This window comes from Enoplosus armatus, chromosome 13 (genome assembly GCF_043641665.1).
Source record: "Enoplosus armatus isolate fEnoArm2 chromosome 13, fEnoArm2.hap1, whole genome shotgun sequence".
NCBI classification, from domain to species: Eukaryota; Metazoa; Chordata; class Actinopteri; order Centrarchiformes; family Enoplosidae; genus Enoplosus; species Enoplosus armatus.
This window is the reverse complement of record NC_092192.1, coordinates 1239851-1245850: the sequence shown is the minus strand read 5'-3', so window position 1 is coordinate 1245850 and position 6000 is coordinate 1239851.

The following is a 6000-nucleotide window of genomic DNA, read 5'->3' as shown; positions in this document are numbered from 1 at the left end:
CTGACCTGAAAAACCGTTTTTACAAGAGGACAACAAACATATCAAAAAGGTAGAAACACATGAAACACAGCAGCCAGACGAGCTCATCACAGTCTGTTAATAGAAAGAGAGCAGCAGCCACTTGTTCCTGTTTGTTTCAGCTTCATGCTGCTTGTCTGATGGGACGCACATCAAAGAGAAGACGGACGTCTGAGACACATTGTTTTTGGTTTTTCTTTCATTTTTCTTTCATTTTTTTCCTGCGCTCTCTATCTCCGTAACTCGGGGGAACATGGAAGCTGTGTGACCCTGGATGATTTATCAAGACATTTCTCTTTTTTTTTTTTCTTCTGCTTCTTTCTCTCCAGTTTGAAGTAAATGACTGGTATGTGGAGAGACTCTGGAGAGCCCACGGCCCCCCTCGCGGGCTATTAGGCCTCCCTCCGCCTCCCCCTGTGGAGAAAGGGAGATAAGGGAAAATTGAAAATGAAGAGGAAAGAGAAGGAGAGAGAGACGTCGCTGCATCCACAGGCAGACCTCTTGTTCTCCTCCACTATCTCTCTCTCTCTCCCTCCTTTGAGCTTGATTAGCCGCCAGGCTTAAGAGGCTTGTTATCAACCTTGGAGACGATGGAAGTTCATCGGCCACAGGACTTGACTGATGGAGACGGGGATGGAGGCTTTCTCTGAGTGTGTGTGTGTGGAGGAAGTGGCGTATATCTTTTTGACTGATGTGGAGTCACCGTAGAATGCGGTCAGTTCATTCGTATCCGGGGCCGCGGGGACTCCAACAAGTCTGCTGGCTGGTTCTCATTCGGGTCACATGACTCGTCTAAGTGCTGCACACAGACCCGTCCTTCGCTCAGGGTCAGCCCGACCCCCAAAACCTTCTTCTTTTCAACACAGAACAATGAAATGAAAGTGTAGAATCTGATCAGTATCGAAGGTGTGGGTCAGATATGACAAAAGAAAGTTCACAACAGACACAAACGTTCTACTTTCAGGGTACAAGAGCCCATTTATTGAATCCCCCTTGGGGATCAGTGAAGCGTTATTTTATCTTATCTCATCCATAGGAGGGCAGTAACAACAAGTCCTCACACCTGAACAACAGAATAGGTCATTTCTCAGTGCTTTCCATTACAAAATGTTTCATGAAGTGTTGATGCAACTAAAGCTGCTTGTTTGAGGGAAACTCCACCGACTTTACACATGAAAGTCTGTTTACGGGTCTTGCGGCTCCAGAGGTAAAATCTGCAAAATCTAATAACTAATCACTTGAGTCAGCGTCGGTCGGGGCTGAAGACTAGTGAGCCGACCAGACCTCTGTATCTCTGCTGCAGGCTAGAGGCTCCAGGCTAGTAGCATAGCACTAGCCTCAATCAATACAATACTTAAGTTAACAACTGTAAGTTGTTAAATGATTAGCACCGCAAAGTCGGTCCTGATTCGTTGGAAAGGACTCCCAGAGCACCAGGAACTTAGCCGATTGTTCCTCCGGTAGAAATGCAAGTAAGATTCCTGAGTTACTGATATTAGTGCGTTGCATCTTTCTTTTCTGAAACTCCTCCTGTACCGCTAAGCAGAGACCAACACCACGAGTGAGCATGTCTGCAGTATCAACAGTGGCCACAGTTAATAAAGACAGCACAGCACCAGCTGTAGTCCTGCTTCATGGGCATTGTGTGGCACTCAAACACCATAAATGTTACCCTCACTTCACCAAACCCAGTGACCCGGTGAGTACGGCCTTTATCCGCTTCAGGTTGATGTCTTCGTGCTATACTGTTTACATTTACAGATTTAAAAAAAATACCCATTGCTGCTCAACACACTGTAGTAAAACCATTAATATTTGTCTCATTTGCATTTCTCCTCTAGTCTTTCTTTTCACCGTCTAGTACATGAAGTATTTTCTGAGCTGTCCTCGTCACAAGAGGACCTTGTTGGACCCTGTGAGGTACATGAACAGTGTCCTCTTTTGGACGTGTGGTGACAGAAAGTCTGGCTGAAGACCGATCGAAACAATACTGTGATTTCTATTCAACATATATTGGGCTAATGTCCGTACGCTGCCGTGAAGACGAGCGCTTCCTTGTCGTCTTATCAGAAGCTGTATCAGTTGCGGTCCACGACTTGATGAACATTGTCTCTTAGTGTTTCTCTGCCGGCTCTGGATGAGGCCTCAGAGGGCGACAGCACCGTGTAAACATTCCCAGCCCTCAGAATCCGTCTGTCTGCCAGCGGTGATGCATCTGTCCGGCCCGTTTGTTTACTGGCCGAAGAATGTTAAGAATATAGGCTTCAGTCTCTGTGTGTGTGTGTGTGTGTTTGTAATTTCAAGTCCATGTGACCGTGCACTTAAAATAGAGAGTGTGAGGAGGCCAGGGGGGCACATGGGTGGGGCGGGGTCACAAGTTTTGTTCCCCTTTGTATCGTCTTAATGTTTGTAATGATCCAATGGGATGTGGATCTGGTGAATATTGCACGGTGTTTAGTCTACCAATCACCACGGTGACAAAGAGTCTAGGTATGGGGGGAGTAGAGGTGGAGGCAGGGGGTGGGGGTCAGAGTAGTTAGTGGTGTTGTGGGTCAGGGAGGACTGCGCTGGAAAAAAAAATACACACATGTATAAAAATACATCCAACGAGCTGCAACAGAGGCGAATTCTCCTGTAATTTTAACATTTTCCCTTGTTTCTCACCACAGGAAGTGACGAATTTCAAATTAAGACGGAAACAACAACAAACCGTTTTCTTCAATAGCAACGACCGAGCGCTGTGCGTGAGTGTACCATGTGTAGTTTACTGAAAAGATATTGTAAGTTCAGATTTATATACACATCATGTCTTAACCTTTTAGACCTTTTTTATTACAAGTACCTGTTGCACGGCCGAAAACCTGCAGAACTTTATTCTAAATTCTGGTAAAGAAAATGAGGAAATGTGTTCAAAGTGATGCTCCAGACATACAAAACATGCTCTTGAATATTTTGCTCAGTTTTTGACCACCATTAACATCTTTAAGTGGTAGCTCTTGTGATGCCATGCACATCCCAGCCAATGGTTTCACACTGTTTCGCTGACTCGGGGATCCACTCTGTTATGGCCGAGACTTGAGACTCCCTGACCTGCGAAACAATAACTATAAATAAATCACTGACTTCTCCAGCTGGTCTGATCACATAAAACCTGAACAGACAGTTTATATCTATTTCTATCTCTCTAAAACGTTTTCGGGTCAATCCTCTCATCTCATCATCATCTTAACTCAAAACGTGGCTGATGATAACTTTCAGCGTTACATTGGCTGACGGTGTCAGAATATAAGCCGTCCAGGGTTAAAAGATGAACAGGAAGATCTCATATATTCTTAGTGCCGTTTTGAATTTCAGATTTCAGCTTGCCAGTTCAGTCACTTTTAAACCAATTAAAACACACAACATACAGATATGTATCTCACTGAGGAAGGAACTACTGCTGTTAGTGTTGACAATATCATGAGAAGCACGGCTAATTAGATGGCCATTTTTAGGCCAAATAAAGTAACTCCCTTTCCCCCCCCAAAAACTGAACACGCCTGTAAGGTCGCAGTCCGACACAACAGAGGGAACACGACATCCACTCAAGAGTTATGGATCTTATTCACCCTTTCAATGAACCTTGAGATGCACTTAGGGGTTGTTTCCAGCAGCCGTATATCAAAGCTAACAACAGTGCAGATCCTCTTCAGAGGAGCCTGGCAGGAGTTTAACTCCCAGTACTGCCCCCTAGTGGAGCTCCGAACTAATATCTGTTCTGCTGCGCTTCATCGTTGTTCCACTGACATTTATCATATTTTATATTGACGCTTGACTTGACAATGTTTGTGACTGAATGAATCGTTTAGTCAATAAAATGCCCAAAAAAACAGAAAAATGTCCAATTCAAAACCCAAATATATTCAATTTATAATTACATTAAAAAAGGAGCAAATCCTCACATTTGAGAATCTGGAATTATAAAATGTTCTTAAACAAATCAAATGAGAAAAATGAGACTGAAAAACATGCAGAGGGTTAACTTGGTTTATTGAGAACGAGGTGGGTGGGGGGGTGATTGGATTCAACAGAAGAAGAAGCTTCTGGAGACGAGTCCTCCGTCTTATGAGACTGCGTTGCTGTTGTTCGGCGTGTTCACCGAAGTGTTCGAGCCCTCTGCTATCTGAATGACAAGGTTCAGCAATCAAAGAATTTGTTGACCCTCCCTCCCCTTCACTCGACTCTCTCCTGCTGCCTCACCCCTCGTCCCTCTCCTCTCTCGTTTGTCTGCATGTGTCACAGATGGACACACAACTACGTGCACACAGGCCACAGGAACACATTTCAAGTAGAAGTAGTTTTATTTAACCAGGAAATGATCTCCGCCTGAAAGCACAGAAAGGCACTATTGTCACACAGGGCAACAGTATCATTATTAATTACATGAATTAGCAAGTATTTGCAGTTAAAGTGAGCGTTAAAGTCGCCCACATTATGTTTTCTGGAGTCGAGTGTTTCTCTGAAATGTTCAGTGCCAAAGTTTTTAACTTCTTCTTCTTCTTCTCTGATATTATTGTCACCTATGCAGTGATTTGGTGTGTGATACGTCCTCTGACTCATGGATCTGTTACTCAACCGTCCGTCCATATTTCATCGTCTCAACGGTACCAGAAACAAGACACCCCCATCAGCCCCCATCAGCGCAGCCCCCCCCGCGTTGTTTTAACGCAGTGTCGTCGGGCGTACAAAGTGAGACCGCTGTTTCCGTCCCATGCCTAAAATCACTCAAAACAATATTCTCTTTACACATCAAACACACGGCATCATGTTCAGCATTAACTGTGAAATGAAATAGTTAGTATGAGAGAGGGTTGTAGGACACGCTCCCCTTACTTTTCACTGCTGTGTATGATCATTACAGCACTGAATGGTGCTAACTGAGGAGCATTGATTATGTTGGTGTATTACAAAGCATAAGATTTGAAAATGGCAGAAATCCGGAGTAATCAGGAAACTATGTCTGTTTTTCAAGTGTGATTTTCCAGAACTTTTCATTCCAGAGGAAAGAAATGTGTTTGCTTGTGTTTTTGTAATGTGAGTGAACTGATCCTTCAGGCACTTTTTTACTGTTGCGACATTTCAATGCTGATGACAACCAGAGTGAATTAATTATTATTTTTGGGTTAACTTTAAGACATCGTGACTCACCAAGCGTAAAGACAACTACCACTCACACCTGAGCTCACACAAACCCTATGATTTTAATAGACACTGAGATCACGGAGGGATCAGATAACTTTTGCCCCTTTGCCCCCAACCCTAACCCTCCCCTTCACACACACACACACACACTCGCTGCACCTCTACCTATCCGTCTCTCACTATCAGCTGCTCCCTGCTGCCGTTGTTTTGAGAGGTCAGAGCTGTTTGTTTGCTCGGAGGCCCGTCGTCTGATAGTGTGTGTCGGACTACGCCTGCCCCTCCCGCCTCATCTTAACCTGAGCCGTTATCAGCCGACTCCCCGGCAACTCCAACCTTGTCTTTTAAAAGGAACACTTCCCCTGGAAATTATGGAGAGACTCAGCAGATAGACGGCGTCTCTATCTGTCATGGTGGAAACCTCAGGACGGACAGGATGACACTCAGAGGCCTCGGGCGGATTCCACGTTCTCCAGCTTCGGATCCATCTCAGGATGATTCCCTTATTAAGTACAATTAAAACTTGTTCTTTTCTGTTTCTACCAATTTTCACATAGATTTCTTTTTTAAAGAAGCAGAACAATCAAAGCTGGAGGATTTTATGTCCCCAAAGTTGTTGTGTTTTCTGCAGCAAGAGGACAAAACGGTCCTCTTGTGGTGAGCTGATCTGAAAATCTTTCCCTAAAATAAAGCCAAAGGAAAACTGTAAGTAAACAAGACGAAGGTCAACATGCTAACATGACAATGTTGACAACTTTAACATAACTGATGTTTGGCAAGTATAAGGTTTACCACGTTAGCATG